We start from the raw sequence: 13696 nt of genomic DNA on the forward strand, positions 1-13696 counted from the left end.
ACAACAAGCCAACAAGCCCCCATCTGCTTCAGTAAGTGTCATGCAGATCAGGGTCATGACTCAGAACCACAGCTTAGATGTGAAGTTAGACACAAAGGCTTGACAAGCCAGAGGCCTGCCTTACCCAGGCCCCAGCCATCTCAGTCAAAGTGGAGACTGTGTACTTGCTGCTCTAGAAGCTTCCAGCCCCAGCACACTATGAGTCTAAAAGAAAGGGAGCAATCCAATGGCCCTTCACTTAGAACAGAGACAACCTTTCCCCTGTGAGACAGGCTCATTCTGAGCCCCCATCTCCAAATATCCTCACCCCTGTGGCCTGTTTTCCTCACCTCAGTTAACTTTCTCTTTAGCTTCAGCGTCTTGAGAAATGCTGGCCATGTACAGCAAGAGACCCATTGTTTTTCTCATTACCTCTCCTGTCTGTCCTGATAATCCAATGCCAGGGATAGACAGGACACTCTCTCCCTGCACCTCCCTGAGCTCCATTCCTCCCTCCTGCACCTCTTCTCTCCTCTACCCCCCAACCCCCCAAACCTTTCTTCCAGCCTCTCCCTGAAGTGTCTCACCCTATGTTCAGAGGGAAGTCACACAGAGACTTTGAGTAGAGCATTCAGAAGTGCTCAGAAATCCTAAACACTGGGCTTGGCAGCAGCTGCCCGGAGAAAGCTGAGAATCTTCTTTCTGGGCAGGCAAGATGGAAGAAGCCTTATTAGGTCATCCAGGCTGAGGAGGGCGTCAGCCTCCTCCTGCTGCTCACAGGCTGGGAGTGAGACTCCTGGTCTGCTCCTCTCTGTCTTTGCTCCCAGCTCTCCTGTCATCCTGTCATCCCTTTGAAGGAGTCCACTCCCCTCCAATGACCAACCAGGGCACCTTATTCTCTTCCAAACCTGGAGAGGCCCAGGAAATGACTCCACCCCACCCCCACCCCCAAAGGAATCTATTCATCCGTCTTCCCAACCCCTGACCTCTGTGCTTCTCCCTAGCACCCAGCACACTTTCCCATTCCTTATAGCTTTTTTTTTTTTTTTTTTTTTAATCACAGTCTTGTTTGTCTGTGTCCTGCGTCAACATAAAACTCCTTGGCCAGGCATTGGCTCTGTCTGGCTCATGTACGTGCCCAAGTACAGTTTCAGTAAATATTTACCGAGTGGATGCCTTATACACTCAGATGACTCTCGAGTCCGTGTTCTCCCCCCCTCCGCCCCCATGCTTCTTACTCTAGCTGTGTCCACACAGAGAACCACCCCATCAGGCCAAGATGAGCATGTGACCCTTGCCATTCCTCACATTTCTCTGGCTTTCCCCCTTCCATCTTCGTGGGCAAAGTAAGATGCTCTGATTAACCCCTGTTCTCAACTTCCTTGTGCCATGAGCAAGTAAGTACCAAAGCCTGTAAATGATTCTCACAAGCTGGGAGGCTGAGCAAGCATCAGCTAGCCAGCCTTAAGCTGTGCATCCCAGGAGCTCTGAGAGCCCTGTTCTTGTCAGGATCTGGTGTCCTGCCTCTGGAGCAGATTCTTCCAGATGTTACCTTAGGGTTTCGATCTAGAAGGCTTGCCATGGGCTAGTGTTGTGAATATTTGCTCCCTGGTGTTGTCTTTCTTTAGGAGATTTTAGGAGACTGTGTGTTCTTCAGGAGCTGGGACTTGGCTGTCAGGAGGTCAGTAGGGGTGCTTTGGGGTCTCCACCTTGACCCCTGGTCCTGGCCTTTCTACTTCCTAGTCCATTAATGTGTCCAACCTTTTTCTTTAAGTTGTTTCTTCTCAAATATTGATGTTGGTTACATAAAAGTAATCCATACCTGTCACCTCTCACCTACCAGAACTGTTCCCTCTGTCACACTAAGGCATGGAGGTGTAATAGTACTTCACATATCCCCTCTAGGAGCAGGTGTACTTTTTGCAGGCAAATTTACCTCCTGGAAAACTGCTCATATCTAGGGCACTAGGGGTTGGCCAAACAAACAGCCTGAATCTTCTGTCTAAGAGCCTATGTGTACTTGTCTAAAATGTTAATTTGCATTTTCTTAACATAGAATAACACATCCTTACAGAAAATGCTGCTCTCAAATTAAACTTTAAAGAAATCAAAAAAGATCTGGGGAAACAGTTCTGTAGTAGAGCATTTGTTCAGCATGCATAAGACCCGAGGTTCAGTCCCTGTAACACTGCACACACACACACACACACACACTCTCTCTCTCTCTCTCTCTCTCTCTCTCTCTCTCTCTCTCTCTCTCTCTCTCAGACTGTCAGATAATTAACAGTGGATATTTCTCTATACATTTAATAATTTTTCATTTTTCTCTTTAATGTAGCTCATTATTACCATTTTTCTTATTTTTTCCTTTTAGAAAAGAAAATTTTAATCCACTCTCTCCATTTCATGAAAGAACTTATATTGGTGGAACAGCATAAATCCCTGAAGAAAGGGCCTGTGTGTGGCTTCCTCAGTGGTCCAAAAGAGACACCTAGTCAATGCTGTTGACCAAACTTCCTTCAGGACCATGCGCTTTAAATAGCAGCACAGCCTGCTGGACCATAGGAGACTTTCTTTGATCAGAATGCCTTCTCTGCCCTTTGCCTAAGGTCCACACTTCTATTGTGAGAACAATAGCACTGAACCTCAACTCTACATTATATGGGTGAAAGCTGAAATCCCAGAAGATGAAATCACTTTGTTAAGTACTTGAAATCACAAGTACGCACTGTTCCCAACTATATCAACAGGGAGGATTTAGGGGCACAAGTGGGGGGACCCAACTAAAAATAGGAACTCAATCAAGGCCGTAAACATGGAGGAGGGACACACACACACACACACACACACACACACACACACACACACTTTTTTCCTTCCCAGTTGTTTTTAAGAGCTGGGATTTCTTATTTGAGGTCCCAGGTTTACCTAAAATCTGAAAGTGTTTGAGTGCTAACATTATGGTGCAATGGAAAATTTTGTCACCTGAGATCCTGTGAGTGACTGTGACCAAAATATATGAAAACCTAGAAGACAGTTCCCTTCAAGCAATATGTGTGCAGCAAAGATGAGACAGAAACAAGTTGGTGTTTAGTCCTGAGGTCTAGTCCCTGGGAGTGGCATTGTTCTTGGGTGGAAACCCTGACTCTGAGACTTCTGCCTTCAAGCATTTTGATTAAGAAACACTTAGCCTGTACTTAAAGGGTCATAGGGAGTATGCTCCCTCCATTTCTGTTTCTGGTTAATGGTGGGACCCAAGAACCTAAGATAACAGGACTGGACCAGAGTCCGAGGTTCTTTGATCTTAATGTACATGGTAATTACTGGTATAGCTTAGAAAATACAGATGCCTTGGCCCTACTTCCAGAAATTCCTATTTACGTGGTCTAGTTTACAACCTAGGCAGTGGTGGGGTTCACTCTCCCCCCCCCACCCCCCCACCACCCCCCACCCCCGCTGCAACACACTCCAGCAGACTTTAGCCTCAAGGAAGATTTTGACTGAGTCCCTTTTTAGTTCTAAATTCAAATTTTGCATAGTTTGGGAACCAAAATCCCTTGTATTTGGTCAATTCTCATTGCCAAGGTAATGCCTAGTCTACCCACACACATGGCTTTCACGGTGTATGCAGGTGTGAGCATATGTGTGTGTGCAGCTCGTCCGTGCTCACAGAAAGCTGGGCATTTCTGTGACTCTTTGTCCAGAAATTATGCAATTCAGTCCCCTCCCTCATTGAGAGGCTTGACAACATTAAAGAGGTGTGATAGGAGCAAAGCCTCCTTAATAAGTGTGTGTGTGTGTGTGTGCGTGCGCACACACGCACATGTGCCATGAGTCCCATGTGGCAGTCAGAGGACAGTTCTCAGCAGTCAGTCTACTCCTGCCATCCTGTGGGATCCAGGCATCAAATTCAGATCATCAGGTCTGCATGCAAGTGTCTTGGTCTCTATTGGTTGAGCCACCTTGTTAGCCCAGTGAGTCAGTTACTGATTTATCCTAAGATTGGATCTACTTTCTGATCATGGCCCACTCACAATTCACCCAGTCCATAAAACACAGCATCTGGCAGTTACGAGGTGTTTTCTTTCCTCTATTAGAAAGCCTTATTGAAAAGTCATTTTAAACAGGGGCTGGGGTAAAGTGGGCCAGGGAGAAAGAGTGAATGCAATCAGGGGCTGGGGGCGGGGGGGGGGGATGGTAGCTCAGTTGGTGAAATGCTCTATGTGTAAGCATGAAGGCCTGAGTACTGACTGCTCACTCATTAAAGAGCCAGAAATGGTGGCACATGCCTGCAACCTCCACACTGGGAAGGCAGAGGCAGGAGGGTCCCAGGTGCATGCTGGTTAGCCAGACTAACCAAATGGGTGAATCTTGGGTTCAGTGAGAAACTGTCTTTAAAAAAACACATGCATATACACACATATGCATATGCACCCCCTACACCCACACACAGAGTAAATACAGTCATAATTTATCATACTGCTGCGGTCGGTCAGTTAGCTTCATTTCAATGTGTTGATATAAGCTAACAGAGGCAGAATCTGTCATCAGTGGAGGCTGGAAACAGAACCGTCAGCATTAGCATAATCTCCTGGTACCTCTGACCGCCTTGGAGAATTCCTTGTAACATATGTCTACCAGAGCCATAGCGACACAGAAACACACACAGGAAAAATGAGTCACTTTCTCAGGGAAGTCAGCCTTGTGAGTACTTGGCATTTTTCTTTCCTTCATCCCTGCAGGCCTCCAAATACTCAAGAGGTCTCTCAAGTTTGTGGAAATGTAGACATTCTCATATTTCCTCTGCAAGTGTCCATTTCACAATTGTTAGTGTCTTTGCCTGAAGACACGGGGCATCAATTGTCATTTGCTCACTTGCTGGCAAGCTACCACTTATGACCTCAAACTTCATCTGATTCTCAACAAGCATGTGATCTCTGTGTATAAAGGGAAGCCAAGGAAAGCATTCACAAGGTCATCACAGGCACGCCTTTGCAGGTGCCACGTTGTGTATGTAAAAAGCAATAGAGGTGCTGGTTCCAGAAGGTAGCCAGCTGTTAGAGCTGCTATGGGTTTATGGAGGAGGATGTGTAAAACTTAAGTCCCTGGGCCATCTCAACATCTCATCAGCTATTAGTAGGAAATGTTGAAGAGTGCAGATGTCGAGTCATCTGAAACATCTAAATCCAGGAAAAGAGAGTAAAGGACGTGGGCCCTAGGCACACCTGAACATATGGAAAATGAGTTAACTTTATTCCAGTTGCATTGCAGGCAAATGAGAGACTGTTGTTGCCAATGTGAAAAGCCAGAACTTTATCCAGGCACAACAAAGCTATTGATTTATTACAAATCTTCCATATGAAAGGGGGAAAGTAATCTAATTCTGGGAGCAGAGCCATCCCTGCATTACCGTCGGGGCAGTAGACAGCTGCCTTCAAGGTCTAATTTCATGAGCTGCAGCCTGTCACAGTGCTTAAACTTTCCACTGTTAGGAATTCTCCATTGTGTCCAGTCACTCTATCTCCATGGATTCTAAAACCTCCTCTGCAATCTCCCAGCATGAATGTTTCCAGGGATGGGATGCTAACTACTATACAAGACATTGATTCTAGAAAATTCTGCCCCATATTGAGTTGAAGCCCTTCGTAAAACAAAATCATGATCTCTAATCTTTCCCCCAGCATGGGGTATCATAGAATCATGTGTTACCTTTCCCCCTGTGATGGCTGCCAAATTTTAGAAGACATTCACAAAGTCTCTTTTAAGGCCCATTTCACATTCAAGCCCCTAAGGCTCTTCGGACAATCCAAAATCACACTGTTCCCCCAAATCATCTTCCCTCAAGCCACCCCTCCCTGCACTGGATAGCTGAAATTGGAGAACAAATGCTAAGCAAGGTGGTCTGGAAATTGTCTGTGCATCAAGGCAGAAACTGACGTGGCTGAGGTACGATTTGTCCCACAGGAATGACAGGCTGAACACTGGTTCCCAGTGCAATGGCAGTGAAAACTTTAAGGGCTGTAAGGGTAAAAGTCAGTAGCAGATGATAAGGTCAGGACTACCCTTGAGAAGTGACTAATGCCCTAGGTCTCACTGGATCTTAGTACCCACAAGCACACTAGTTGACACTAGTTTTTAAACTCCATTTTATCTGGGGTATTGAAGCCTCTACCTCCCTTCCATCAACCCCTTAACCCTGTGTAAGAGAAAGAAGGTTAGTGGGGAGAGGGGATGCAGACCCCTTTACTTCTCCCATCTGTTTAGGGTCAACTGTGTTCTTTTGGGGCAATACCAATCTCTATCAATAGCCAACATCACAATCTCCTCTGAGCCACTGCATTGAAACACTTCTCTCTGTCAGCCACATCGTCTGTCTCTGGTCTCTCCAAACTGCCACATGCCAGCCTTTCTCTCTCTCTCTCTCTCTGGGCTCTTGTATTTATCTCTGAATCCTGAATCTCCATGCTGGACAAGGCAGGCCGTTAACCAGCTGGCAAAGACCACATCCAGCAGGGGACGATTATCATCTGTAGACATACCAAAGCTCAAATCCCACACTTAAAATTAAAACAAAAACATATTTACATAACATAAAACTGAGTTTTCAAAGAAATCAGAACTTCCATCACAACGTGTAAGAGAGATAAACATGTTTTTGTCTTGATCCCAAGTGTGGGATGGGGAACAGACTAGAGAGAGAGCAGAATGTTTATCCCCTTAGAAGTCGAACCACTTTGTGGGGGAGCTTCGATATTGCCAGCTGAAAACATCCTAGTAGAGACTCTGAGAGGAGATATACATATATATGAGCCCAAAACAAAGGCTTGGAAAGAGAGAGAACTTGGGATTGTTTTAACTGTTCATCAACACTTCAAGAGACACCCCTAGAGAGAACTGCTCCAGGGAAAGCTTCAAGGCTTTGGACTCCAGCCGAGGCTTCAGGTTCCAGTTGCTCCAGGTTCCAGCAGCAGCTTTGGTGGGCTTGCTGAGGTCCTGCTGACTATGCCAGGAGAATTGTTCCTCAGAACTGATATCCTTAAGGTTTCATTATTGTTTTCTTTAATCTCCTTTTCCTATTGTTTGGGCTAGTTGGGTTGTAAGGGAGGTAAGCTCATTTAATAAGTTCATAATAACATATAGTTGTTAAGGAAATTGAGCTTACAACGCATTGTTACAATAGAGAGCCTGGTCCCTCCCTGCTGTCTCTTGCTTGCATCCAGCCAACCATGTTGTGAAACAGACAAAGCATCTTTGACAGATCCTTACCACACTGTGTGTATGTATTATGCAGCCACAAGCATAACAAGGCAAGAGACTCTCTTTTCTCTGTCCATCACCAAGCACCAGATATTGTGTTACAGAAACTGAGAAAGTCACAGTAAGGCAGACATGCCAAGAGCTTCACAGATTTATCCAATGTCTTTCTTTCAATGCGTTCTATGATGCTATTTACAGTTTGTGGCAACTATACTATGAGGCCTTATACATTTTAGAGTTCACTTTTGAGTTTTCAGTGTTTGGATTCTTGATTGACCAAGTCTCTTGCAACCTACGCTACTTGTGTATGCATTATATGCCCAATTAATCCCAATTATGTATTGTTATACCCTGCTACCATCCCTGTAATGCTGAGTCATCCTTCTAGCCCATCAGTGGACACAGGGACTATACTCAGACACAAATACAAATACACCTGCTGACTTGCTCCTGGCCTGCGCTCTCTCTCTCTCTCTCTCTCTCTCTCTCTCTCTCTCTCTCTCTCTCTCTCTCTCTCTCTCTCTCTCTCTCTCTCTCTCTCTCTCTCTCCCTTCTTCCTTTCCTTCTCTCTCTTCTTTCATTCTCCCCTTCCTTCCTTCCTTCCTATCTTTTCAGATTCTTAGTAGAATTTGAGTGGGATAGAGACCTGAGCTCGTCCCCACCGGCATTTCCATCTTCCTGGATGTACTTTCTCGTAGCTTTAATGTTTTTCTGGCTGGCTGACCAGATTCTTCTACTTCATGGAACTTTCGGGAGCCAAATCCCATCCTCTGGGACCCAGAGCTGGCCTTTTTCCTTGTGTTGGTTGTCTTTGGAATGGGATCACCTGAGCCATTCTGGCTGGTGCTTCTCACAAACTTCATCTTATTGAAGGCCAGCCTGCTAACTCCTGCTGAGCCCTGCTGGTTTTCGTCTCTCTCCTTTGTCTGAGGAGGCCCTTCTGCCTCTCTCAGCTCTTCAGATATGGACTCCATGGGAAGACACCACATAATCACATCCCTTGTTTGGTGGAGTTGCTCCCATTGGGATAGCACCACTCACTGTGGCGGTGCTGAACAGTCTCACCCTGAATCCAAACAGGAAGGCCAACTGCAGGTCCAACGCAGTGGAGACTTAGCTATGACAAAAGAGTCATGTGACTTTTGGCACTGGTCCCCAGAATACTCTTCCTAGTAATAGATTCATTGCTTCCCTGGGGTGTTAGCCGCTATGTGGTCTAACCGTGTGGTCTGTGGCTGGGATCTGGGACATGCCAGAGGTCCTTAGCTGATGCCTCTGCAAGAGGCTGGAGAACAAATGTCATTCACATGGGCGATGTGCAACAGAGCCTCAGCTAAAACTGTAGACACCCCAACTTCAGAGAGCTTCCCCAGAGTGGCATGACTCCGTGGGTGTTGTCATGGCTAGAGGGAAGAAACTGCATGGGCGACATTGATTTTATTTTATGAATGTCACTTTTTAAAAACCTATAATTGAACAGATAACATTCTTCTGAGTTTCGTGAGTCATTTTAGAGAATTACTTAAGTGAAGGGTGGTGCCTGTGACCCCGAACCATTGTGATCTGAGCTAAGGACAGTTTTGTGCTCTACAGATTTTGCTCAAATGCCCTTCAGCCCCTTGATTTAGGAGATAAATGCTGGCCTTGTCCAGTGTCAGCTCCTTTCTTGAAATAATTAAGTCCCCGGGGCTAATGGGATGCATATCTCATACTCCTGGTCACATTCCTGGGGCACAGGTGGGCCGAGCTGGAATATGTGTGTTAGCATATGAACACACACTGAGCAAAACTAAGGCCCCTGGAGCCAGTTGTGAACAAAAGGACAAACTCCAAGCAGAGGCCAGCATGCAAGGCCAGGTGTCTTAAGGCTGGATTCCAGGGTGGGAAGCCCAAGAGGCGAGAATTCCACATCTAGACCCAGGCCGCAGGGTCTCTATTAAGGTGTGCTTTTTTTCAAAGCAGCAAGATGGAACATGTTTTATTTAACAAGTTGTTTGCCTTGACGTATGGCCTGTAAGTATCTAGACACAGTGAGCAGCGCTCTCTCTGCATTTGCCTCAGGCCTAGCAATGTCAGGTGTGAGCCTGTAGCTAATTGTAAGAATTTTGTTTTTAGAAGATCCTACTGAATGGCTGTGTCTACTAAGACCGGCTGCGAAAGCTTACTGAAGCACGGCTCCCTTATTTCCTTGGGTCAAAGTGCAGTTTTATTTGTGTTACTTTCTCTTGAGATGTCAAGAGCTAAGAATGAGTGAACACGCCCCTTTCTCCTATTCCACAGTGACATGTTAGACCTTTGCTTCAGGTTATATAGTAAGGCAGGCCCAAAGTTAACAACGTAGAAAGACGTATTTCTCTAAATGAAGCTTAAAATGTGTGCACCGCACAGAGGGAATGGTTGGCCTCCAGAGCTCACGGCCAAGTCTGACTGAGACATCTGTCATTCTCCTAGCAATTTGCCTCTTCTCTCACACAAGATGAAAAGCTGAAGCAACCAGGCCACTTAAGAGGCCGGGCATGGTGGCACATGCCTTTAATCCCAGCACTTGGGAGGCAGAGGCAGGCGGATCGATGTGAGTTTGAGGCCAGCTTGGTCTACAAAGTAAGTCCAGGACAGCCAAAGCTATGCAGAGAAACCCTGTCTTGAAAAACAGAAAAAAAAAAAAAAAAAGTAAGATCCTGAACCAGTACAACATCACTCTAAAGCAAGGGCTGTCAAGTTAGAAATCAGAAGCAACTCGGGGAAGGTGTAGAAATGTGGAGTCCCTTGTTCCCACACTTCCTCAGCTTCAGCAGGAAGGTCCTCAAGGAGACATCGGGGTCGGATTCCTTCTCCCAACTTGGATTTTGGCACTCCTGAAAGACATAACTTATGGCACTTGCCCACCAGCTGCTTCCACCACAGCTGAGGAGAACCAGGCTTTTGACCACCCATGTTCCTAGCAACGCAACAATAAGTAAGAGACGGAGCCTGGTGAGCGGGCACTAACCACGTGGTTCTGTGTGCTGTGGGGTCCTCTTCTAGGACAATGGCGCCCTCTCACTTTTTAACCCTACCAGCTTTTTTTTTTTTTTTCCTGTATTTTATACTTTAGAAACAGAGCTCTGAACTGTTTAAAGTTTAGACTTTAAACCCTTCTCCTGACAGTTTCCCTTTCCTCACTTTTCAGTTTAAAGTGAACCATCAACATGCTGTGCACACTGTGGCCAGGACAGGGATAACATAGTTACCTAACGTCACGGACATATAGTGCTCAGTATGCCACCTGCTTCTGCACAGACTCCCATAGGCGACCTGCACCCACACACTGACCTGCTCTTGCATCCGGGCAGCTGTTGCTGTGCCGTCTCTTCCTGCATGCAGATAGGCTCCCTCTTTCCTCCTCAGGCACGGGGTCCCCACTTCTTCTGCACCAAGCTCCAACTGCACACTCTCGGCTTGTACTCAGGCTCCTACGTGAGGACAGACATTCCCAGGCCTATTCCTGCTTGCTCATTCCGGGGGCTGCCCAGCCAATGGCAGAAAATAGGATCATGCTGTAAAGACTGAGTGACGGGAACAGGAGGATGCCTTGCCTCTAGACTCAGTAGGCAGAGACCATGCAGTCCCATGTCCCAGGTTCCCATGAGACTGAGTCGAGGCAGACAGCAGTGTGGTGCAGGTTGGTGTCTTCCTCGAATCACCTGGCCTAGGCCCGTTCCCACTGGCATCTTTTTTCACTGAGGATTCCCTGATGCTTAAGATGTGTAGAATGGCATCCTTTACCGGGCCCTGAAATTCTTATCAAGCTGGGTTGTAACTGGACTTTTACCAACAACAACCCAAGCCGCCTCTTGGGACCATAGCATTTATATACCCTCTGTAAAGTTCCCAGAATTCCAAACATCACACAATCACAAAAACTATCAGCAGCTAGCAAAACCATGCCTCTGCTAGAGCTTGGGGAAAATCATAGTCAGTTGCTGCAAAGCAGCCCCATATCCACACACTTGGCATTAAAATGAAAATATATTTTTCTAATGTTCTTGGTTTCCTAAAGAATACATAATTCTCGGATTCTCACTACACTGGGCAGTATACTGCTGGTCAGAGGATGGCTTTCCTCCAGAGGGAGGAATAGAAGATTTTGAGTTTGCAGTTGGAGGCCAGAGGAGCATCTGTGAATAGCTGTTTATGGTGCCTGAATCTAAGCATCTTCAAGGTTCTTCTCTTGTCTCCCTCCATGTAGAATTTTTGCAGAAAATCATTTGCTACCTGGTTTTAAGTGGGTCCCAAAGTGCAGAGGTCCATCATGGCTACAAAGAATGTACTTTGAGCCCTAATTTGAGCCACTTGTTATGATGCCCACTAATTGAATTGAAGTGAGAGGCATGGGTCTAAACATCATGTCATAAGCATTGCTCCCTGACACTGTCACCCTGGAGTCCACAGCTGAGGATCCAGACTCAGCCCTCCAGGTCATAGCCAACCTCATGTGTGAACAAGCCACTCAGGGAGCATCAGCCAATGCCGCAGCCCCACCAGCCCCTTGAGATGCCCTATCACTATGGAGCAAAGACAAGCCACCTTTGCCATGGCCAGCCAGAATCAATTAGCATCGTAATAACAGTGTTCAGGCACCAGATGCTGTTGCCTGCACCAGGGCGCTGTTTCATGTGACATTAGTAACATTGCCTCAGTATCCACTGTTAGATCAGAATTAATTGGGTGCTTCATTAATCAAATAAATATTAATATAGCTACAGTAGGGTGCTGTGGTGGTTAGTTTTAAATGTCAACTTGCCACAACTCAGAATCACCTGGAAGAGAGCTTGCATGGGGAATTACTTGAACAGGTTTGCCTGTAAGCACATCTGTGGGGGGATTGACTGTTGATTGATATAGGAGGACCCAGCCCACTGTGGGTGGCGCCATTCCATGTGTGTGTGTGTGTGTGTGTGTGTGTGTGTGTGTGTGTGTGTGTGTGTGTGTGTCCTCAACTATATAAGACAGCGAAAAGCAGACAGGCAGCAGGCTGTAGATACGATGTGACAGGCTTCCTCAAGCCCTTTCCTCAGCAGCTTCCCTCAGCAATGGACTCTCACCTGGAGCTGTTATAAAGCCAAATAAATCCTTTCCTCCACAAAGTCGCACCTGCTCAGAGTGGGTGCGCAGTGAGCCACTGCAGCTCAGCCTTCTAGGTTGTTGGGAGCTTTACTTTTACAGAGCCCTCACCTTGCAGACCCACACAGCGACTCTGCGAAGGCAGCAAGCCCTGGGGACTATCCAGTGCAGATTCAAGAGTGGGTCGTGTGGCAGCTACCCTTCTTGTTGCTTCCTGCCTGGAGCTGCTAGGCATTGAAAGAGACAGAGACTGAAGGGACTTCCTACTCTGGTAAAGGGGGGTGAGGGGCTTGCAGGACACCACTTTTGCCTAGATGCCAACTCAGAAATGGGAAGCAAAGCCACAATATGAGAAAATTTGTGGGGCAACTGGAGGTTCACCTTGGAGTCCTTCAGGAAAGGGGGCACGGTTCATCTGCTGATGGTTTTCCCTCCAGTGGCAGAGTATCCTCACACAGGAGCTGGTGTGGCAGCCAGTGCTCTTCTTGTAGTTGAAATTGAGTCCATATATGCCACCAGCTGTGTGGAGGTGCTGGAAGGCACGGGGACATGTGAACCTCATCTGTAACGTCCTTCAGAATGGTGCTTTCAGCTCACGGGCTGGCCCCACAGGACAGATGTGTCCTGTGTGTTTAGAGCTGAGAAATACCAGAATGCCAAGGGCACACAGCAACAGAGTGGGCCGAGAGACATCATGCCTGCGTGGCAAGTGACACGGACCATGACGTCAGGTCTCCATGAAGGCAACTCAGGGGAAGTGCTTGCTGGAATATGTGGAGCTTGAGAGATTGGAAAAGGCATGCCCAAGTACCACCACTCAGATGAATAAACCACCAATTGCCCTCTGTCTTCTCAGGGCTGTTCTTCCCAGATACAAGGACGGTCTGTGATACGGACCCCAGAGATGAGCCTGCATTCTGAGGCATTCGTCTACCAGCTGTGTCAATGACACCACTTAACCAGTGATATGCACAGTGCGGGGAATAGCAGTCTTCCAGAGGAGCAATTATCCTGCCTTCTTCCCCCCAAGGAAGGTGCAATGAACACTGGGAAGCACAAGAATATTGCCTTGTCCCATCTGGTCCGGACTCTTGCTGCTTGGTTTGGATGTGGTCTGTCCCCTAGAGGTATAGGATTAGGCTTTTGGTCTCCAGTGTAGTTCTGTCAGGAGGCAGTAGGACAAATAAGAGCGGGGCCTCACAGGAAGTTGTCAATGAAGACACTACCCTCACAAGGAATTAATGTAGTTCTTTTGAGACCTTGATTGAGTCTTACAAGATGGCTGTCACAGAAAGAGCTGGTCACTCACAGTGACTTCCTATCTCACCATGTGATCACTCTCTCTGACTTGTGCTGT

The sequence above is a fragment of the Acomys russatus genome, chromosome 9 (genome assembly GCF_903995435.1).
Source record: "Acomys russatus chromosome 9, mAcoRus1.1, whole genome shotgun sequence".
Lineage (NCBI taxonomy): Eukaryota > Metazoa > Chordata > Mammalia > Rodentia > Muridae > Acomys > Acomys russatus.